This window comes from Cygnus olor, chromosome 1 (genome assembly GCF_009769625.2).
Source record: "Cygnus olor isolate bCygOlo1 chromosome 1, bCygOlo1.pri.v2, whole genome shotgun sequence".
Classification (NCBI taxonomy): Eukaryota; Metazoa; Chordata; class Aves; order Anseriformes; family Anatidae; genus Cygnus; species Cygnus olor.
In genome coordinates, this window is record NC_049169.1 from 108,423,836 (window position 1) to 108,449,121 (window position 25,286).

Below are 25,286 nucleotides of genomic sequence, written 5' to 3' on the forward strand. Positions count from 1 at the left end.
GAGTTATTTTTTTTCCTGTTAGATAAATTAGCTTAAATAATTCAAGCATTTTTTCCCCTGCCTGATTAGTGCTTTGTGCAAATTTAAGTATTTAAAGACTGTTTTACTACCAAGCAAACTGTGGCACAGTTCATATTGTTTTTCTTTTTGAGCCCCTCTGAACCAGATTTAGTATTTTACAAAGAATATAATAACTATTTTGCATCCCCAAAGGAGATGCTGCTTCAGGGCAAGTAGCACCTTGAAGAATTCTGCTCATGTTAATCTCAAAAATAAAACTGACCCAACTGAGCACACTTCTGTAGAGCTTTATCCTGAGTGTCACATCCTATGCATGACGGTCAGGAGGATGCGCCAGTGATACCAATCACTCAGATACCCTTTGTCATCTCAACCCCATACTCAGCATTTTCATTGATGAATAATTTTAATCTCCTGTTTAAACAAGCAGTTTTCAAAACACAAATATAGTATCTTGAAAGCTGCTACACAGTTTGTAGCAGAATGGATTCATATTCCCAACACATCTCCAATGTTTATAAATGTCTTATGGCAAAGAATATTTTGCAATAAATCTCAAAATGGAGTAGGATTCTGCATTTTCTATTTGGTCCCTGATGGGATTCTTTTCCTTGAGGAAGGATGGGAAGAAAAGAGGGACAGACTGAGAAAGTAGAACCCCCCCTTTCATCAATTTACACTAGGGGAAAAAAAAATGCTTTTGTTTTTGAATTTAATCGTCTTTAGCTTATCACTAATTCAGAAGTGCTTGCTAAAACTTCTGGTCTAGGAGTTCCAAAGTATTCATCTCCTAATTCTTATGGAAATCTAGCTGCTTGATGCAGGTAGTATATTCTGTTTAACACAGAAGATGTCATATTTCAGCTCCCTTCTTTCTTTCACCTTGAGCAGGACTTTTATCAAGATTCTTTACTGCTGGATTTGACAGATTCCTATAGGTAGTCAAGTATAGGTCTTTCAATACATTTTAAAGGAAGAACATAGGTTTCTTGCTTTACTGTGGCAAATAAAAGAAACTAGCTATGTTTTGCCAAAACAGGTATTTATGCTTTTAGAATATTTCTTCCTCTTTCGTACACTGTCTACAACAATTTTGTACCTAACCAAGGCATTCAATGTGCTTCAAATATCCAAGCTGAATTTATATATCCCCTTAAACTTGCAGAAACTTATTCTTTCTCCCCCCACACTTAAAAAGTTCTACTTTTTTGCAGTCTAGTCCTTGGTTGAATACAACGTAGCTTAAAATATTACATTTTGAGGGTAGAGAAAGAGAATATAATCAAGAGGCACTGCTGAACAACTAAACTCTTGGTGGCTTTGGGCCTTTATGAATGAACACTGAGATTAGATTAGAGATTAAAGTATTAATGCTTACTTGTTGTATTCTGCCAGCATGATCTTTCCATTCCAAATCTTTACATTTACTAGTTTTTCAGTAGTTTAGAGAAAATCAGTACTAACAGTAATATTTCACTTTATGCCTGTGAGATGTATTTGGATATCCATATAAGGTACCTGTCTCTTCATCCTGTTCCACCTTTTCCTTGTTCTAGCACAATTACACTCTGTTTTACTCAAGGTGATGTATTTTCCTCCCTATTCATGGCAGAACTTTATTCTATAGCTAATTCTAATACTGACTAGATGATCATAGCAGACACTTTAACAAGCGTTCTAATACACAATGAAAAGCCAAAAATTTCCTTTAAGACATCTTTATTTGGCTGAATGCCCACCTCCATTCTCATCTACATTCTATCACTGGTAACTTTGATGATGTAATTGATTTGGCCCTAGTTTGGGAAGGACTAAGGCTTTTATGTATGAATATAGAAACTGTGCGAACACAAAAGCAAATATGTGAACTGTTCGCATTAAAAACAGGATGAAAATTATATTAAGGCTTCTAGCTATTAGTATCATGAATCTCTAGAATTTTCTTATATTTTCTTTAAATAAAAACTTTAAATAAAAATTAAAAATTTAAAAATTAAAATTTTCTTTATGGTAAGTTATAGCATAGCAGGAAAAAAAATCTATCCGGAGTTTCAGGTTAAACTTGTTACAGTTAAGAATAATGATGTGCTTGCCTGTCATAGCACAAGACTCAACTCACTGGCTCAAAAATTCAATTTTACAGCCCCACCCATCTTTGCTATTGTAGAATAAAGGACTGGTGAATTTGTTTTCCTATATATCTGTGGGTTTCCTTTGCATTCAAAACTTTGACAATTCTGCATCTTCAGATATGCTCTCTATTGCATGCACTGTGTCTCACATGGGAAAATTCTCTGTCAGTTCCTAATCTTATGCAGTTTATAAGTACATAGAAAAGCAATAAAGGACACTGTGCAGTGGATGCTTTTAATTATGCAAGAGAATAGCCACCATATTTCAGCACTTCTACTATAAAATATATAATAGTTTTTAAAGGAATATACATGGCCTATACAAGACATTTTATATAAGGCTCAAGAACTATTAAATATTATTTCCTCTGTTAAAAAATGCAGTTCAGTTAGATTGCAAGGGTGTTTTCAATTAGATCACAAAAGTGATCTCATGTGTAGATCTTGAGTCCACAAAAAAATCAATAAATATTTTCAATACATACTACTCAGCACAGCATACTGTAGGATTATAATATGATTGTACCACAATGTTACATAATGCCAGGATAAAACACTTTCACTCAAATTAAAAATCATTTCATATGAAAAACATCACTGGGCAATGTAGTACAAATAGAAAACTACTCTTACAAACTGTTAAGAAATTGTCATTTGGTATTTATCAGTAAAGATGCAGCTTTACAATCACTCCTACTCATGTAGCCATCTTTCTTCCTCGTGAACTTGATCCATGCTGAATGTTGTAGAGTTATGGTCTCTCAGAACTTCCACTGATTGCCATTACTGTGAGCATTAATATTCATTCTTGTTAACAATATAAGCTAAAAACAGGAAGAAAATCAAGAATGAAGATTAATCTGAGGGAAGTCAGCAGACATCAGTTTGCAGAGCCATACAGTTCCTAGACACCAAGGTACTTAGGTACCTTTAAACATGTAAGTACTCAGCATGCCTAAAACTAATGACATGATTAAATACATTACTAAGCTGTGATTTTCAAATTTATCATAATCAAATAATTAAGTTTTCAATTCAGTTATTTTTTGAAGACTAGGAAACATTATTTTCATTTATGTCTTAGTAATTCACATTTGGTTTTGCTCTACTAGGAGTGATATTTTAATCCACTTCAATATACAATAAGATCTGTTATTAAAAATTAAAATGTATGTGAACATGAGACTGAACACTTAGAATTATAAAGTAAGTATGTAAGGAACTATGCATAAAAAAAAGAGAAAAAAATCTTATTTAAATAAAAATTGTTCTTTTGTAATTATTTTTTTTAATTGGGTATTTCATATTCATAGAACATCATCATACACTTTTGTTTCATCTCTCACACAGATCAACTCAATAATTATTTTTAGTTGTCCTAAGCCTTATTTATGAACCATCACCTCTTTATTACAGATGCTTTACAATTACAGAACAAAAAGACAGCATTTAGGGGCAGTCACAATCTAAATAATTAAAATTAATTTCAAGAGGTTGAAAGGATAATTAGGTAATACTATTGTTTTGCATGGGTTGTTAGGGTAGATTCTTCTCCAGTTTCCACCAACATGAAATTATAATGAGTTTACCTATTTCAGAGTTAATACGCACTAATACAAGTAGGAACAGAATCCGTGTGACAATGTTATATATTTCTGTAATTGCCATATTAAATTTTGCTTTTCCTAACAACTTCATCCCAATTTGTTTCATTTTTTTGTTGTTGTTAAAAGCTTTCATAACATTTGCACCGATAATTCCTTTTAGCCCATATCCACAACACAGAAATTCATTCAGAAGCAGACAGAGACTAATTTACTTTATACCTGCAGAACCATTTAGTGTGTGACACTCCTTTATGTACGGCTACTCTAGAAACTGAAAGTGTTAGAAATTTAATTCAGTACACTTTATTTCCTTTTCAGTACATATAAGCTTTTTGAAAATTACTACGTCTATATAGTAGTAAGTATGCACACTATAGCTATTTTTAAAACCCTATTACCACAGTGGTTACCACAAACTAAATGTTCCCTGTTGCAACATCAAACAGAACTTGTTTCTTGGAAGCCATCTGCAGTGATTTTAAATTTGCTCTCAAGACAGCAGATATTAATGCCAGGCAGTATCCTATAAATAAATGGTCCTATTTTTATTTGTGGAGCCCATTTAGGTAGCTCCACAAATATAATTTATATTAGATCGTGTTTCCCCTAACTTAGCACTCCCAGCCTCAACCAATAGAAAATAATTATGGCTTCGGTATTTTAAAATCCTCATTGAATTAAAAATAGCCCAATAATAAACATCTAACTGAAGTCTATATAGGCAGCAATCTGAATTTAGCAAAAGTATTGTCCACAACACAAATCAGAGTGTCAACCTACTCCAAAACCATCATTCCTATGACACTATCACTGCAAGTTTGGGGATTTGTTTTCTATCACATCCATCAGAAATTAAAATTAGCTCCATTGCTTAATCTCATCATAAAATAGAGGGGTTTGATATGTAGGTTGTAAAGGGTTTCATCTTAAACTTAAACTCTATCCCACCACACCACAGGGAGAAGTAGAATTTCATTTAAGGAGGTAAAAAAATTCATTATAGTCATGTCAAGTATGACATTGTTAAGTGTTCAACTTTGGTGAGCAGGTTGGAGTTTTTGTTTGTTACATGCCCAACTGATAACTCCAAGAGATACAAGATGCCCAAAAGTCATCAGCAAATTAACTGTCCTCTGGAAAAAGATTTTAAAACAATGTCTTCATCAGGTATCAAGTTAAGAACTTACACAAAACCCTTCAAAGGGAATCCAGATCTAAACAGGTGGAAAATGAGAATGTAGCAAGAACCTTACCCTTGATGAGTATCTATTTCAGAGAAGGGAAGTGTGAGTTCAGTGTTTAAGAAAGGACTAGTTCTCAGCTGACACACTTGTCTAAGCATTCTGTCAGCTTTTTAATTGAGTGAAACAGTCAAAAAGTCACCTGGTGCTATTAAAAATAGTCATCATGCATAGATGTCATATATCTCAATCTGAATGCAGCATTAAAAATGATTTCAAGGATAGCTGCCTCAAGTCACAATCACTGCATTCTCAAGAGAGGCCAGTCCTGAGGGTCCTCAGCTACTTATGCAGGCCCCAGCACCGCAGTGTGAGGTGTTCAGAGTGTGAGTAGCTAGTGATCTGCAAGGGCTGCTCTGGGAGCTGGTATTGCAGGAAATGGTTTGGAAAACATCCACCCCTGCCTAGGGGATGACATATAATAGGATAGTAAGGACAGTGCTTGATCTCCAGGAATTCAAATTATAATTACTTTATACTTCCTTACTATCACAGAATTTCATTCACTCAATAGTGCAAAACATTTTGCTGCTTGATGCTTATTGCCATATCTCCGTTACCCATAAAACAAGGGACTGAAAGAGGACAGCTGCAGTCATTTATGTGTTTTTCTACACATGCTTGATCCAGCAGTAAATGCAAACTCTCATTTGTTAATGGTCACCCTCTCCAACGTGTTTTGCTCTGCAGTGTGGTGGCAAGCATTTCTGAGACCAGCAGGACTTCTCAGAACATGCTCCATTACCTTACATTCTGTGCTGCCTCACTGATGAGGATAAACAAGTAAAGATCAAACAATACCACATTTTGTGTTTATTTTTACAGTACAACATTCTATGCTTATTTTTACATTTACTGATAACAAATAAAGTACATGGCTGCAGTAAAAATAAGGGGCAGGAGGAGGAGAGGAGGAGGGTCAGGAAGAGACACAGAGAAGAAAAAATATTTTGATATATCAGCATAAATGAGCTCCAGTCCTGAAAGCTCTTAACTGCATTCAGATTCATTCAATGTGACAGTTCATGCATACTAAGAGATTGTAGAAAATAAAGTAATACTTAAATGGAGGCCCTTGTTCCAACCATTACCTTTCTATCCAAATGCATAAAGAGCAACATAGCCTTTCAAGGGGTAAATAAGCTATTAACCAACCATGAAGAATATTTGCCCTGATTTTCTTTCTTGACCTTAGAAATGATCAGCTGGAAAATAAGACATCTTCAGAGTGCCTCAACCTATTTTGTTACAATTCACTTTTGGTCAAGCCAGCTGCCTCTTGGAAAATCTTCAAGGCTATATGGTTTGCTGGATAGGTCTCATATAGTTTAGAAGTAACTTTTGCACTCTGTAATGATCCATTTCTTTCTGTTACTTATTTTTAAAGTGTATATGAATATCTTACTCTTGCAACTAGACTTCACCATCACAGAGCTCTAACAATTTCAGTTCATTTAGAAGATGTATTTATGTAACATAGACTCATAATGCAAGCAGCTGGTGTTTTCTCAATTGTTCATCAGTTTTCTTTAAACAATGCTGTGGAAACTAGAAATGCATGCTATACATATTAGCAAATGTTAAGAACCAGTAAAGCAATGGTAGTTTTAGACTACATTAAGCTGTTCAAGCAAGGAATGAAAGACAGAGACAAACTGACTAGTTAAATTTAGTATCAACTTGCCTTCACAACCACTATAAACATTTAGTTAATATGCATGAATTACATGTTAAAATATAAATATTACTTTTAAAAATAAAGCCATGGTTCCCAGCATCTTCTCCCCATAACCGCTATCTTTCAGTCTATGGTGACCTTTAAAAAAAATTCATCACTATTATGTGATATTAAGCAAGTTACCACTTCTTACATGAAGTGCAAATAAGCACAGACAACTTGAAGATATATATTCAACTATGCCTCCATTATACTTCTCCTTATTTCACAAGTAGATTTGCTGCACTGTAGAAGTGTGATTTGTATTAATGCATTTGGGACCTAAATATACCTTCTTATTTCCCTAGCAGCACCTAATCCATCCAGCAGGAGTTCCTTGTCAATTACTAATTGCAATTTAAATAGGAGTAGCAGAGCTCTTGAAGGAAAAAAAAGGAGACCAGTTCATTCTTTAAGGATGTGCAATTTCAAAGGAATAAAGAAATAACTAAAAAATAAAAGCATTTAGAATTCTAGAGTGTTTGGGTTTGTTTGCTTGCTTGCTTGTTTTTTTTATTAATGTACATAATTTAGAATATCAACAAGAGAAAATTCTCACACACAAAACGGGGGGCCAATGCTGCCTACACAGTAAAGGGTTAAAGTGCTCAAACACACATTTTAGGCATTCTGACCACACTGTATTTCCAAATCATTTTATGTATTCTCCATACAGCCCAGTTTCATAATACAAATATGTTATTACATATCAGAAGTTAGTCATTGTGAATATGCTTCTCAGCAACCAGATCTAAGTTTGCATACATCAGAGAATGTTATGATTCATCTTACAACAAGTCAGGCTTACAATTACCTTTTGAGCTAACGCTTAATTATTATGGCAAGCATTGATGACAGACAGTTTTCTCCACCATAACTCAGCTAGTCTAATGAGAAATGTTGTTGGCTTTTTTTGTGTGTTTTGGTTCTGTTTTGGTTTTGGTTTTCCCCCTTTTGATTTATCGTGGTTCTTTTTGAGAAGACTCTGATTATTTCATAGATATTTGGGTCTCAGCTTCTTGTAAAGGCATGCATACTTCACAGAATCACACAGAATCATCTAGTTGGAAGAGACCTCCAAGATCACCGAGTCCAACCTCTGACCTAACACTAACAAGTCCTCTACTAAACCATATCACTAAGCTCTACATCTAAACTTGATTTGCATCTTGTTCCCAAACCCATTTTTGATTTACATAAAAAGTAAATAATAATACACATAACAGCTAGGAAAAGGTATCAAGCATGTCATAAAGCAGTGGTGACATTTTTTCAAGACCCAGGTGCTCTACAGAGCTCTAACTTCAGTACGGAATTTGCCATTGTAAGTTCTGCAGAGGCTCTGCTTGTGGCAATATGTATGAGGGGAATTCAAAACCAGTTGCATCCAGTCCAGATGTTTTCTTACTCAAGGTGATTATTGAGTTAAAGTTCAAACTTCTAAAGACTGGAAATAAAGTATAATAGGAGGGCATAAATTTAAGTACCATATTAAAAATTCATACAGAAAAACTGTTTTGCAAACAAGAGCCTAACATCCTCAGTCTGAGAGAACTGCACATAACCCATCAAGTTTCGTTGGACTCTAGGGAATAAGAGATCCTTATAAAGGTCAATGGCATAATTTTGCCCTAAATAAAAGGATCTTTGATACAATGAAGTGAACATATAGATAATGGGAACACCATGATTCTTCCACAGCTAAAATTAACAGGAATAGCTGAGATGGTACAGCTATCTTCTGATATTAATTATATGTTGCATTTAGAAATGATAGACTATTAGCAAATTCTATGGAGCCATTATGTTATCATCACTCAAATTATACCTGACTGTTACTATGGGATCATTATTTGATTGGTTAGATGGTTTACTTTGTTTTAAAGATACTGTTCAGAATTTAAAAGCCTCTTTGGTTACATTGAAGCACAAATGTAAATGGCTTTTAATATAATCAGTGTTCCTCCAAAATTATTTTGATGATGGTAAGGTAATAGAACCAGGCTATTTCATCAGTCTTTCTTCCACATCTGAGTCCATAACATGGATTAATTTGCATGTATGGAAACCTACAAAAACATCTTTTCAAAAAGTAACAGATATGCTACTGGTCCACACGTAATATTTTATCTTGTGAAAGAATGAAAAATAGTATAGAAACACCCTTATTTTCATCAAAATTCAACACCTATAGTTTTGCTTCAAATCACTTAAAAACAATTTAAAATTAAAAAAAAATAAATAAATAAATAAAACAGGATCTTCTGTTTTATGACAACAGACTGATTAAAAACGTCAGCTTCACCACCTGAAAAAAAAAGAGATGGAAGAGAACTGAGGATATGGTACAATGGGGGGAAGATCACTTTCTCATCTGGCTGCCTGTTCTGCAAAAGTGATCTAGAGATTGTTTTTTTTCTAGATGTGGAGAGCCACAACGGGACCCTTTTTATAGTACAGATGTATTTCATTACTGGACTGTTAAGATTCTGGTCTGAGCTGCCAGATTTGTTCCCAGACAACTTCACATCCATTTTTCAACATCATTAAGACGGATAAGCACTCTTTGCCTAAGTACAAAAAGGTGATGGACGAAGTACTATGATTCAGTTCCCAGATTTTAGAAAGAAGATTATTTTTGAGCACATTACGAAAATTTGAGACAACAGTTTTACAATATTAAAACTTCCAGAGTGTGGGCAGAATGTAGCACAGTATCAGAAATGCCCTCTGTGAACCTCTGCCTCACTCCTTTCTCCTTCTAAAAAGACAGGATTGAGTAATTCCAGCAATTTTGTTTGAAAATTCAGCTGCTGTGAAAGTCCCATGTACTAATGCTGTATGGCAGAGTCAGGCAATAATTGCCTGAAATATACAGCCTCTGTGCTTATAAATTAATTCAAGATTTTCTGCATATTATGTACTTTAATAATTACACAGAAAAGAGGATTCCACATTATATCTAGTCTTCTGAAGTGATACTGAATAGCTTCTGTCACACCTCCAAAATAGGGTATTATACTTCAAAGTCACTACAGTGTGTCATGTGTGAGATAGACATAGACTCTTGTCTAGGCAAAAATCATAAAAGTATAATCCATGGTACAACAAGTCCACTAGTACAAGCATGCAATTTTTATTAAACAATATAATCATATTGCTATCATAATATGATGATCACCATAAGCAGAACTAATTTACAAGTGGTGATTTAAAAAAAAAAAAAAAAAAACTCACGGTGATTGAGTGTCACCTACAGACTTAAGGCTGTCATTTCTCACCTCACCCTAGAAATCCACCACATCTAGTTAAAGCACCTGGCAAACTAGAATCTCTTTCATTTGCTTCATCTGGCACGTTCATTACAGTATTATACAGATTCTGATCTTTTCCTATTTCATTACTGAATGCTCCCCTGTGTTTGATATGCATCACACACTATAAATCAACTGGGGTAAATGTACATAAAGACTGGGTGCATCCAAGTTTTCTTCTCTCCCCCCAGGCACTCAGCAGCTTACTCCTTGATGAAGCATAGCAGAACATCTGTGGTGGCCTTCGCCTAGATTTACTTTGCCAGATTTTCATTAAAACAGTGACTCAATAAAAATGTTGCTTATCCTAATAAAGCTCTTTCGAGCTTTGCAAATTTGCATTTAATACTCTTTAATGTCATTACAGCATTAATAATCTGTGCCTAAAGAGCAATAAAACTTTACATTTTCTGGTTTATGAAAGAAGCTTCATAAACCCATGATTTTCTTGCAACTCAGCTTTAATACACCATAAATAGAGACGCAAACAGGAAAGCTCTACGACACTGCTGATTTGTATAAATGTATGGCTTAGTCCTCTGTTAGGTATTTTTTGTTTCAGAGATTGTATATAAAAATTAATAAAACTGAGTTGTGGATAAGCATATCAGGAATAAATGGGACCAAGCTTTAGAAAATGAGCTAGCTTTTATTACATGAAGGATTTCTGCTCCCTTTGGCAGTCTAACTTTTTTTTTTTTGCCTTGGTGAAAAAATAAATAAATAAACAATGCCTGGAAACAAACCAAAAGAAAGCCTCAACTGAATTCTCCACTAATATAATACATGTACTGCATTCTCTTCAAATACTGTCTTAGAAAATGCCTGTCATTTTAGGCTACCTATGGGTTTAAAGGAGGTAACACCATTCTGAAACACCAGTAACACCATTCTGAAACAAGAGGATCATTACTAGAATTGCAGTAATGTCAATTTAAAGTCAGTGTATGTGGAAACAGCCATTTAGATCCCATTTAGTCCTTCAGAGCAATCAAACTCCTGACTGATTAAACAAGCTGGTTCTAAGCAACATCAAGTTTTGACCCAGCCATAAAGATCAAAGTTCAAACTCTGCTTGTGTCAGTAGTCAGACTGATTGGAATATCTGGACAATGAAACTGAAGCTGACAGATCAATACTATGAACCAGTGAAAAAGCAGAAAATGCAATAGCAGTACATTTTTAACAGACACTGTGCCTTTATTATGAATTTATGAGATTCATTTGCATAAGAATTCATGCAAATATATGAAAATACTAGCAAATACTGGTTGAAGTCTAATTATTTTACCAAATCATTCTTCCCCAAAGCATTTAGGAAAATAATTTTTCACTTTTTTTTTTTTTGATTCATCCCTCACAACCTTACAAAAGGGAAATAAAGATCAGTTGGTATTGCTACTGTGGTAAACATACAATACAACCCTGATCCTTCAGTGAACTCAGAGTAAAAGAAACAAGAACCAAACTCCAGATGCACATGTTACAGGATTTTCACGTTAGTGCTTACTAATGATATGGAACCCCATCTGTTCTGCTAAAGAGTATAGCCAAAACTTTATAGATGCTTGAGGGTAACTACTGTTATTCAAAACTGGTGCTTCTGAAAATATTATTACTTGACCACTCAGCTTGAGACTTCTTAAAAAAGGAGTAATTTTGAAGAAGTGCTGCATGTATTCCTTCTATAAAATACATATACTCAAAATACCTAAAAATATTTTGAATTCTACTTCCAAGATAAACGGCCATTTCTAATAGTGTTGACCTAACACTTCATAAATATACGCATGATTTTTCAGGCATTCAGATGAAAGTAATTGACTTATTTATGATTACTTAGTAATAGAAATTTATGATCAACATCAGTAAATGTACTGGAAATAAAACTGGTCTTTCTGTGATCGTTTAATTGGAACCATCAAACTCCATTTTCTTTTCACCTTTCATCTACAAGATGTCCATGGTTTGGGAATGGGTCCATTTTCCTTCTCTTTACTCAGTTCTCAATTTCTAAACGATCTTCCTACAGTCAGTTTTGTACACTGTTTCTTTTAATAAAGTCAGTTATACAGGAAGATTACAAAGGATCTCAAAGTAGGTGTGGAAATAGGTGCATTGAAGTTTCATGAAGAAAGTAAGAGAGTAATGAGGTGGGCTAAAAAGAATCTTTCCTACCCACCTTCCTTGCTTCCCTCAGTCTGGCTGAGGTTTTATAGAGGGAAATTAAGGTGACCACTAGTTTAGAACTGCAAGATTAGCTTTTCAGAATAGAGAGACCAAGAAAGGCTCTATGGAAACAAGCTCTGCAATATTGGTTGCACAACCATTTGTAAAACTCATATTAAATTGTCAATATACAATATATTAAGAAAAATCTGTTACAGTCTTGGCAACAAAGCAGGCTTCTTTCTGTTCTGTTAGACTAAAATAAGAAGCTTAATTAATTTACAGCCTGAATTTACATTTGGTGTGTGGTGACACATCATCCCAGCTGGCATAATTTGGTACACATTTTTGAACGTGGAAGCACATCATATTTGAAAACCATCAAGTCCCACAGTAGTGAATACACCTTACTTTCTGATCTGAGCAGTGATGTGTTGCAGTTAATATTCATCAGTTTGTCACCTTATCTTTCAACATGATCACAGCTGAAATATCAAGGTCAACATGGACTGTGAAAAAGCATCAGCAAGAAAACCTTCACAGTAGCAGCAATATATCCCTGACCTCAGCTCATTTAGTACCGGATGCTGAAGAACTCCATTTAAAATACAAGCATCTTGTAGACTTACATATTACTTGAGTAAATGTCCATTTCTTTTTCCTTCCCTCAGGGCTTTCTACCAGTATGTCACGATTCTCTATCCTGTAGAGTCTGGATCAAACACAAAATAGACAAGAAGTTTGACTTCACCATCCCTATCTTTCTTTCTTTAAAAAAATTACCATCCAGATTACTATGGACAAATTAAAAGTGAAGATATTACAGGATGCTAAAACGTTAAGAGTCAGTCTTCACAGGAAATGCAATTGAGTTAGATATCCCTGTTACATCATGCTTCTTCCATATCCTGAAAATATTCTGTGCTGAACTGATTAAGATCTTAAAGTTGTAGTTTGGAGGACAATTCTGTACTGAAGAAGCATTTAAGACTTTTGACACTTGTGTTCATTCTACGTAATAGTAAAAAAAAAAAAAAAAAAAAAAAAAAGCTGCATTGGAATTATCCACAAAAATGAAATTTGAAATTTTGATGAGTTTTCCATTTTCTGTCTGACTGAAAAATGAGTCTGTAATGCTAAAAGCACTGGACTGTACACCCTGACACTAGGCTGGCAAACACTGCTCTGCATATGGGAAAACATTGACAAAGGTAGACCTAATTCTAGCCAGAAACATAAATACCTAACTCAACAGATATTTTAAGTTATTACATATTAGGAACTATTCTTGCTGAAAGAGAACTTAAAATGATTAGGAGTAATAACTCCTAACTGTTACTTCTGTGAAAGTTCATTTATTTATTAGTCATTGTGTAAGCAAAATGAAGAATCAAATTGGTGGGGAAATGACCAATTTTCTATGAAGTTTTTGTTCTGTTAGACTAAAATAAGAAGCTTAATTAATGTACAGTTAATCATAAAAAGCTAATTCATAAAAAGATGTGTATGTAAAATCCAAGTGTCCTATATGTTACAAAATAGGGATAAGAGCTGTAGCAGACTCTTCCAGTAGAATATAAGGATCTGTGATAGCAAAGCTACCAAACCCAGAACTCCTAAGGCTTTGTCTCGTGTTTGGATCATTTCCATGCAAAACACACAAGGTCTGTCACTGGAGCTTTTCACATGATTGAGGACCACTAACCATCATTTTCTGGTACTTACTGTTGTAGTTGCCACATACCAATTTAGGTTTTTCTCCTTCACTCAGTACATTATTCTCATAGCAACATGATAACATTTGAACTTTCACCTGTCAAGTTTGCTTCCAAGAAACCAGTTCAAAAACAGTTTATGCTAAAAGAAGAAGACAGTGTCATTCATATAAATCTAAATGTGGATAAAATTCATGCAGGAGTGTTAGAGTCTCTAGCCAGCTTTCAGGACAGAAAAAAAAAAAAAAAAAGTCACTGATGTGATGAATTTCTGATTATTGTTTACTTTGTATATGGTAAGAAAGGTGATACCCAACATCTGCCTTTCCATTATCAAAAAATATCATTCCAGATGACAAAAAAATATATATACTACTTACACTATTCTTCTCAAAATTCAGACACAACACTCTGGGAAGGTGAAAGAAGAGCATCAGCCCTGTAAAGGGACACAGCAGCCAATCATCAGGGTAAGGAAAGCTACACAAAAAAAAAGCATCACAGCTTAAGACCAAATGACTGTGCAGACATACTAAAACACTTCAAACACAGGTCTGCACTGTTCTTTTGAAATTATGACCAGGCCTCTCTGCCTTGCAGGGCCAGGGAGGGCCCTGTGGCCCATCCCCCTCCTCTAGTCCTCTGTGGATATTCTTTCCCTCCAGCCTATTTTAAACATAACATTTTTCACATTCATAGCATATCATGTTCACAATCTGAAAATAAATTTTAAAAAGACCAGATGAATCTTAAAGCAAACTTTTTTAGTTCTGTTATTTTTGAGGAAAGAAAGAAAGGTTATTACTGAAAGAAAAAGCTGCTTGGTAGACAACTTTCCTAATGCAGTTTTAACATACACACACAATTTTATGTGTTCTATGGGAGGTCACAGAGTCATCACATGAATCTTCATAAATCTAATCCTAATTTATGCTGTGAGACTGCAAGGTAGATAGGGGTCTTTCATCAGAACTTATTGTAAAATGAGTTGCCATCCCTTTTCTTTTGGAAACAGAAGAAAATACAAAATAAAACCCTCTGTAATCTGTTGAAAGTAGGTTCTTAACAGTATGTATTGGAAAATGAACTCATTTTAGCTGATTAAATGTAGCTGAACAGATCATTTGCTTTTATTAGCAACAATAAACAAATGTTATAATTCTCAAAATATGTATAATATAAGGGGACATTATTCTTCTAGACATGAGGCCCTTCAGCTTAAAACCTCCTTCTTATACGTTGTGACAGTTAAAGCAAAAATAATGAAAGCATTCTTACCAAAAAGGAGACAGTTCCCTTGTGGTGTTTGCAGCTTTGAGTTGGAAGACATTTTAGAGTGACAGTAAAAGATAAATATATTTGCCAATCAAGTGAAGCACTCAAAGAAACTAGTGATAGAGTGGCAGTTTTCATTTAAATAATACACAGGCATTGCTGTTAAAATTGCTAGCTCATCTCAATTTAACATCCAGATACCTGTTCATAAAAAGCCAGATAACTGAATATGTATTTGGATTCTAAGAATAAGCATTAATACCACCCTTGGTTTCACCATTATATTCTCACTAGAGAAGAACACAGTATATTAAGATACTTTTCTACAAGATCCTTTGGAGCTCTGATTTTCTGCTGTTGAACTCTATTGCTCTTTTTTACTGCAAACAGCAACCAGGCTGTGTGTTAGACCTTGTTGAGCAACAAAACTTAATAGTGCTCAATCTTCAGCTGAAATGGCTTGAATACTTGTTTTTGTTAAGATAATTAAAGATACTTTTGTACTGTATATCCAAGAGAAGCCTTGCAAGGAAGAAGTAAAATTTCCTGCAAAAGAGGTGAAACTTCTCTCTCACTTTCACACATCCACTCACACTCCATAAGATTTTACTTTTGCACCTTATTTTCTTATTAGTTTTACAAACATCCAGTGCTAAACAAAAACCTCTCTGTTTTGATATCCTCAAGCAGTTGTTAGTGTTTTAGTAATATGTTCACCAAAACAAGCTCACCAAGTCTGACAGTAAGACAGAAAAGGGAGTAAAACCAGATAACATGCTATGTGCTTATGTCTTATGCTAAAGAAACTATTGAATTTAATACACAATACAGATGTAAAAACTGGGGAACATACAAGAGAATTAGGTCCAGTAGTTTTAATTTAAAAGCACAAATAAACAGAAGTAAGACTCCACATTTGCTTTCAATATTTATCCAAGGATGAAAAGCTCTGTCTTGCAAAACATCACAGAAATTGGTTTTGAGGTCTACCTTTATCGGATTATACAAAATCTTTTTTTTCTAAGCTCTGTGGCAATGATAATAATTTAACTCTGCACACTTTCTGGAAGGGGTATTTTCTGAAGAAAAGACTACTAACTAAGCCTAGCATGCAGAGAATGAGCTCTGTGCCTCAAGAAACTACTACCACCAGTGAGGAAAGAATACAGTTATGAAATATTTATGAGAAAAGCCAGAGATGTTTCTCTTACATATTATTAGTTTAAGATGGAAAACCCTTTCAATATTTATTGCAGAAACATCCAGCAATTCCCCATTTTTTATTCTTCAAAACACACTCTCTTTAACACAGAAATGGAAGTTGGTAAGCTCAGCAGGTCATTTCATCCATCGTATAATTGTAGCATTCAGAATTCCAGTCCTCACAACTGTCCTTCTCCTAAAAGTAGACAATCCAGAAAGAGCATACTACCAAAATGCTTTTAGGTCTGTTTGTTTTTTCCATATGCCAGAAATCACAAACTTAGACAGAATTGCACTGTTCCACCACAATTCAAACGGTATTTTTCATTATAGATATACTGCAGTCTAACACCCTATATTAAATAGCTCTCGCCATTATGGACTGTCTTCATTTAACCATCTCTTTATTTATTTTAAATGCACTGCATTAGCAGGATCCCAGATGTTTACATTCAACTAATAGCTGCTAATCAGAACAGGATAATGCAAATTTTCATCGCCTATTTCTGTTCATAGATCATCTGTGAAACAAAGCCAAGCTTATTTGAACTGTCATAGCCCTTTTTTCCCTGAAATAAGTTTGATATAAATATCTGTTTCATCCCATAGACCTCAATCCTGTAATACAGTATTAGTGAGCATGCTATGAACATAACCATCTAAAGTCAGTGGGACTCTGGGGTTTTATTAGCCCACACAAGTACCCTGATTGCAGGACCAAGCCTGGAGGTTGCAAACTACTAATCAGAGATAGCAGCCTGATTTCATTTCTGCATTTCACTACATCTGAGCATTTTGACTCATGGGTCAATTGTTTCTGCTTCCTAAATGACTTCCAGGAATGACCAAGTATCCATGCAGGTAGTTTCTGCATTAGCACTCACGTGAACCTGCAAGGAGGCTTGAGAGATTTTTACATCTTACATTTTCATTCACATCTTCTCACATCTCACATTTACATCTTCAGGGACTGAATTCATCTGAATGAATTTATATTCATTTGTAGAAGTGAATATAAAATAATGGTGAATATCACTGAACACAGTTCAGCACTTAACTGATTGAATATTTGTGAATAGTTTTTAAAAAGTACTTTTTACTACCCCTTCTGCATGAAAATGAAGTATTCTTAGAGAGACTTTCATAACAGTGAATTACATTCTCTCTAGAGGTCACATTAGAAAGAAATATAGGTGGTACACTCCTCACCTTCTCTCTGGTTCATTCCAATATGTTCATTTATTCTAACAAAATAGCATATAATAAAGAAAAATATGTTTAACAGCTAAAGTTTCAGAAATTACCTTTCAGAATTAATATCCTCTTAGTTAAAAGTAGCATTTCATACCTCTTGAAGGTACCAGTTCAGCCTGTCTGCAGATTTGCTGACAGCAACTCATATTTTGAAGCAAGCTTTTGTCTGCAGACTGGTTATTTCTCTCTTCTTCTCTGACTCCTTTTTTTAATAAAAGCTTGTGCTCTACAAAACTTTAAAGGTTAGTAATAATATGCCCATACAACATACTGCTCCACTCACAGTTTTGTTGGCAACACTATATAAATCTGAAGTCATGGTAGTCATGTTTTTTCAGGAAAGAAAAAAGAAAGCAATATTCTTAGAATAAAACAATTTATGGCAGTTACTAAACTGTAGAAAGATTTTCTACAGTTTTCATCCACACAATGTTAAAAAGATGTGAAAATATTTTGGAAAATTTATCGACTTGGCTCATCATATATCAATTGTCTCTGGAGAAAATCTTCAATGAAGATGAAGATGAATAGTATAGTGGGTTTTGTGTTTTCAAAGAAAAATATTGCTTACTAATAAAAGTAGACAGGTAAAAGTTGACACACACTGATGTGGCACCAATCAATACAACCGCAATAAAATAGATATTTGTCTCATCATAATACAAAATTAACAGGAGCACTGTATCTGTGGCATATTAAAATATTGCAATTTGACTAACAAAGCAGGGATATTTCTAGAAAAATGCAGCATTATGGAAGCCATAATGTTATTTTGAAGTGAAGCATACAGTGTTTGAAATACAGCTTTTTTTTTTTTTTTTGCCTTTTTTTTTTTATGTCAAAGTTTATACAGTTTCTACTAGTGCAATTGCCAGAGGTTCATTTCCAGCTTCAAATATTTAACCAGAAGGTTTTAAAGCTGGGAACTTCGGCCAAATAAGTTATTTTTTTTCATCCTTCTTTCCCCACATAAGAATTTCCTGAAGAACTATTGTTCTGTTGTGATGGCATATTTTACAGTTTTGTTAGGTGTTCACAGTGTCTGCCTACCACACTTGTGAATGTAGAGACTATCATCTCAAAAACCTCAGAGCATTGGTCCCTCTGAGTTCAGATTTAATCAAGGATAACTTCTATTCTTCTACTTCTTCCTCTGGTAATGGATGTAATGCAGCTAACAACATATGATGATATTAATCAATATTTTAGTCACAAAAATCAAAAAATACATGTGTTTTTTCGTCTTCCAATCAGTGTTCTTGGCTAAAAAGAGCCCTCTCAACAACTGCAATGTGAAGTTCAGTAAATCTTATGGAGATAACCTGAGCCAGAAGGCTACACATTACATAAATCCATATTAACTCATTTCCAAGAGATAAATCACAGCTGTTTAGAAATTACTTGTCATTTATGAAATATACAGGGGAATACAAGCTTTTCTTATATCTGAATACTAATTCTATTTCTTCTTTCCTAAGCACGCACTTTTGTTGATTTTCCTAAGTTACACTTTCAGATTTCTATTTTCTTTTGAATATTGCTACCACAAATGTAAGTAAAATGAGTATTAAGAAAAACTGCATTTAGTTAGGTAATGCACAAACATTTTACCACAAGTACAGGTGATGTTACTTTTTCCATCATTCTCTATTCTGAGAATTCTGTTTCTTAATTAAAACTTTTTTGTATATTTTTAATTTCACGATATCCTACTGATATAGAGGCAGTTATATATATATATATAGTATATTGAATGATTCTGTATATATTCTAGATTAGTTCTAAGACAAGCAGAGGTGAAAAAGATGCTTATTTCAATCACCATAATGTTGCACAACACAGAGTCAGGTTTCATATGTTATCTTTAGAGGCAATCATTCTTGCCTAGAGAAAAAAAAAAAAAAAAAAGCGCCAGATAAAAATGAGAAGCCATACCCATGGACTGCTGGGTTCTCTAGTCTCATTCACTTTCTCTGTAAAGGCACAAATTACACCTATCTGGACCAAAGAGAAGAGATGGACTCTGGAGCACTGATAGAAAGCCACATCTGGTAAAGTATTTCCTGAATGATCTTCTAGGAGCTACCCGAAATGAACCCTGCATAGACCATTATTTGTCTACAAGGCATTTTCCTGCAAAACAAGAAAATCCAGATGCAAAAATCCCCAAGAAATCAAGAAATACCTCTATTTATTTTGCTTGTTCAAGTGCTGACAATATTATTGACATTGATGCAAGCCAGCCACACTGAACATGCACCATTTGCATTCTGTGTAATGCCCAGCACTGGAGGAAAAGCTGTGAATGTAGCAGGTTGCACCAGTGGCAACACTACAGAAAGGCAGTCAGGTGAAACTCAATAATAATTTTTTACAATGACAATTTTATATGTGTGAGTAATATTCTAACCAGAAACATTAAATATTTGTAACTGGTGAGTGGAACTGAAATATGGTTAGGTCACAGCAACATACAGCACCTTGTCCTCTGAAAGCTAGATGCTCTTAAAAGTAAGTATCCAACTAATGCAGCGTTAAAATTACTAATCATTTCAGAAGAGTATTAAAGTTCTGATTTACCAACAAGTCTCTGATACTCAAATCCTATTGACTTTTAAGCCTTATTACTCTGATGTTTTTAATATAACAAATTACTGTTGTCAACACTCTAGCAATGAAATAGGCCCATACAAGAATCAAGCAAGTGATTCCATTAATTGCTAGCTCTACACTTTTTGCATTTCTCTAATTTTATGCTCTTTATGCACTAAGCTTTCTGTCTCCCTGCCTGTAAGCTCAGAACATGGTCAGGGTCATTTGCCCTAAAACCTACTGAAAGAAAACAGATGTTTCAACTGTATGTAACTCCAGGCATGACTGGCCAGACTGATACAGCCAAAGAATACATCACAGCTCAGATCCCTGCCTTCCCCTCATAAAGAACACAAATTTGGGTCTCTCATCTATTCAGCTAGTCATTTTCATTGAGAAGGTAGAAAAGTAATTATCTATGATACCTTCCCCACCCGCTTTCAAACTGGCCAATAGATTCAGAAGCTATTGAGGGGGAGGGAAAGCAGACATGAAGATGGCAATTTAGTATGCCTCATTTCCTTCACTGCCAAGAAAAACAGAAGATAAACAAGATAACGGAATGTGTATAAAGATTCCCAAACCTGATCTTGCAAGCATACGATTGGCATCTTTTCACTAAATTGGAACTAGTAACATGAAGTGACATACCTGAAGGACTGAAAGGAATGGATGCATCCAGCGTTTTAGGATATATTGCCATTAGAGAAATGGCATTGGCTTAAACTCTTCAACCATATATCCCATGAGCTAAGAAAAAATAGCATGACAGAAATACTAACATATAGAAACTATGTGAATTGCCAGAAATCCTGTTCCTGCAATCCTAAATAAACTACTGCTAATGCAACATTTTTGTATCCCAGTGAAAACATGACTGTAGAAACAGTGACCATCCCCCATAAATTTCTATTCTCAAATGGTTATTTTATATATACTTTACTTTAACACAAAATTTCCATCTACATCAAGTTATATCAATTACCTAATGCTTTAAAATCTGGTTACCAATAATAATGAAAAGAGTATATTCTATAGAAACATTTGATGGCCTGAAATCTATTTTATTTCATTTGGAAGCTTTTTATATTAATGGTAACCAAGGTAATACACCAAATTCTGAGTGTCCAAGCTGTTACGGTCTGAACTTGTCCTTGAAGGAATGAGTTACTTAAGTTTGAACAACACATATAACATATACTATTGATGAAGATAGTAGCTACCTGTGATAATACCTTGTAATCTGTCTGTGCAACTTCAGAAACATTTATCAATGTGAAACTTCAGACAGACTCTTCAGTTCCTCTGTGTTAAAGTACAAATGCTATCTTCATAATATATATTTAAATGGTTGGCTTTATTTGACCCTTATGTGGGTCAGGTATAAACTTTTGAAATTATTTCCTCTGGTATTCATACTTTATTTCACAAAGCCTGGGATTTCATCTTTCAAGAGATTTTTCCCAAGATAAATAGCAATATAATCTCCCTAGACATTCATCACACAATACAAGAGACAATTCTAAAGAAGAAAGCAAAGATTAGTCACCTTTGCCTCTCTGAAATGGAAAAAAAAAATGAAATAAAGAGAATATGTGCATTAGAATACAAATCCAACATTAAGTATTTCCATTATTTCCATTAAGTATTAAGTATTTCTTTTTAAGAGTGCTGCTGGCCTCAGCTTTACATAAGAACCTGGGAGTGCATTACTTCCACATGACATAAGACTCTCAAGCTTTCAAAAATCAGTAAAGATTGCTTTCTGCTGAACATGTCCAAAGGACTGGAATATTTGATTTATCATTGATTTATGACATTGTCAAGATCTAAACTTAAGCATGAAAACCACATCAGTTCCAAACTCTGTTGAAGCTAGAAGAAATTTCCCTGCCTGCGTATAAACCCCAAGTTTTTAACAGCTGACCAGGATACAGTAGAGTTCAGCTATACTCTGTGGGTAATTTCTCAAAAACTACATTACAAGCAAAAGACCTATCTTAGATGGCATAGGAGCTTTTGAGAGAAAAGCAACAACAATTTGTAGTAACTTTCCAAAGGTTCTAGTTCCATTACGGCAAGAAAAACATGCACAAATTCAAAACATTCTGGTCATAGTTCAACACTTCCCTTTAATCTTCCTGCCCTGCAAAAAGAACAACAACAACAACAAAAGGAAAAAAAAAAAACTGTATAGGTAGATATCTAAATAGTTTTATTTTTACTTTCCAGCTAGCTGTTTTATTCATATTTTCACATCTGTCTCCCACCAAACAGGAGAGAGTTTCCTATCAAAAACAAACTGCAGCGGAAAGAAATGCCCACCTCTCTTTTTTTTTTTTTTTTAATCTTATAATGTACACAGGCAGCTGAAAGGTTGTATGTATATTTCCAAAAGTTTAAATTGCATAAGTTTTCCTCCATTGAATCTTTGAAACTTGTCAGATTCTGCTCCTCTGGTATGTTACAAACAAGCTGACTTAAAGGTTGTGAGAGGTCTGCATAATGTTGTATATTATCCAGAATAGCTTCCCTTGTTCCACTGCACAGCTATCTCAAGACAACCTGAACAGAGACAGCACCAGAAGAGCTCTCCACTATCCTCTATAGCACCCTGAGAGCTGTGTCCAGAACCAGAACTCCAGGGCCTCCCAGGCCTGCCTTCTCCTGTCCATAGTTTACCTATAAAGATCATCTCTCATGTGTAAATCCATGCTGAGTATGATACCAAAATGTTTCATTTGTTTGTTCAGAAATATTCAAATAGTTTGAGCTCCAGCAGTTCCATATGTTTTCAGGAACATCTTCAGTGGACCAAGGTAATTCTCTCCTGACTGCATTACATCCTGTCCCTCAGGGTCATTCTTTTGGAAACATGAAACGGGTTTTATGAATGATGTCAGCCAAGCATCATTTTATTTATGCATTGCAATATGAAGACAAGGTTGCCAGGGAAGGGACAGGAAAGGCAGAGTCTTGTCTTCATTAGATATTATTTTGTCACTAAGTAAAAACTGCTCTTTTTTCTCCTTGCATGCTCACATAGCCTTGCTGTGGCCAGCACTGCAGATAGATTGGGAAGGTATGATTTGTGTTGGCAAGCGGATGGCCAAGCTGACAGAAACTACAGTTAATGTGCGTAGCAGCTGCTGAAGGACAACATGGCATCTGCTACGCGTATTAGGTCTGCACCGCACCATCTCCGTGACTGGTGGTGGCCTCCCAGGCTCAAAGCAGATGGTTGCTAAGCAGATTCAGGACATCCATCAACCCCTGGTCTTGGAGCACAGCCAGAAGCATCCAAACAGGAATCCTAGGTAGGCAAGCAGCCTTTCTATAACAGGTGTTAAGCAATAGGCTTGCAGATACAGTAGTGGATTTCTCCTTTCCACCACGGGGGTGCAAATGTTTTACATCTTCTATTCCAATACTGGAATGAAAGGCAAGGTGAGTTACAACAGATAGGCACTTTGAAAAACTGTTTATGCATGTTTCAGCCTGTTTTTTCCACGTCTAAGATCAGAGGAAAAGTAGACCGAGTTTTTCTCCTCTCTAAAAATCAACACTGAGACTGACCTTTCCTTGGCTGATCTTGGAGCTGATGATAAAAAAGGAAGGGGGAGGGAAGGGCAGGTTCACTGTTACACCAACTCAGAGGGTCAGCTGCCTGTGATCCAGGGTCCAGCTCTGACAAAGCCCAGCTGTGAGACCTTGGCCCAAACTTCTAAAGAAATTGTCTAAGCTGTGAGAAAATCTCTAAAGTGGAGCCATGCAAGATAAGAAAGCTAAAATTGCAGAGGTAAAATTGCTGAGATGGGGATAAGTAGTATCTCAAGGATTCAAGGCGAAAGACATCAACATGAGAAGTATGCAATCCTAAAGGGAAAAACAGGGAACTGACAGCAGCCCAGTAACCTCGGGGATCATCATCTTGTCCCAGGGAGCAGAAGGCTAACCCTCCCCACCTGACTAACTGCCTGATCAGCAGGGACTCTTCAGGTGCCTAATCAGGAGTAGTGAGCATATTAATGCTTAGCAGAGTAGCTCATTGGTTCAGACTATTTACTATATATTTTTTAAAATAAATAAATAAATAAAGAGTTTTAAGATGTATTTATCTTACTTGCAGAATCTATGCATGCAGTAAAAGTCATCCAGACTGGAAGTAAAACAACTACATAGAAAACTCTTTCCTTTATTTGTTTGCAAGTTTACCTGTATTTGTACTGTCTCTTCTTTAGTTGCAGAGGGCTGAGATCAGTCAGGAGCAGGTAATGGGTTGATAACTCAATATTCTGCATCAATGCCAGGTGATCAGATAAAATCTCTGTGACTGAGGATGTAACAGCAGCAAGTATAAGCTAAATAAACTGAGGTACAAAGTTCACAGATTAGGATTTAGGAAACAGTATGAACATATTAAGGAAAAAAGAAATTTAAAAAATAAAATAAAATAAACAGAAAAGAATAGCCAGACAGGGAGAAATTCTTAACAATGGCTGCTACTGACAGACTATAGTCTCCACCTCTTGCTCACCTGTCAGAGTTCATTTAATTATCACTTTTTGTCCCAGCACATAATCACAATGGAGTACTACAGAGGTCTATCCTGGAACCTATCCTGTATAAAATCTTTATTAAATGGTCTGGAAGAGGCAATGGAGTACGCTTATATCAAGTTTGCAGATGATGCCAAACTGGGGGGTTGAAACATTTAAAGGAAGACTTCCATTCAAATCAAAAGGGCTTGGAGGAATTGGCCAACGAGAACTTCATGAAAGTAAACAAGGGCAAATGAGAAGTCCTTCATCTGGGCAGGAAAAAACCCTGGCAGTGGTACAGGCTGGGAACAGACTGAGTGTGGAGCAGCTGTGCAGAAAAGGCCCTGTAAAGCTGGACTGACAGCAAGCTGAGCATGAGCCAGCAGCATACCCTGGCTGCAAAGATTGCCAACTGCCATGAACCCTGTTGGGGCTGGAGCTCTTGCCCTGCAAGGAGAGCCTGAAGGGCCAGGACTTATTCAGCCTGGAGAAGAGGCTGTTTCAG

At 35.3% G+C, this 25,286-nt stretch overlaps 1 long non-coding RNA gene across 1 annotated transcript; it reads right to left on the minus strand.

Annotated features, from left to right (window-relative positions):
- Window positions 1-2,532: 2,532 nt before the first annotated feature.
- Window positions 2,533-24,608, minus strand: LOC121079421. Its single transcript, XR_005825031.1, has 4 exons — window positions 24,456-24,608; window positions 14,297-14,327; window positions 12,831-12,913; window positions 2,533-2,977 (listed from the first exon to the last, which is right to left on the minus strand). It is a non-coding gene; the product is annotated as an uncharacterized LOC121079421 (long non-coding RNA).
- Between the last annotated feature and the right edge of the window lie 678 nt (window positions 24,609-25,286).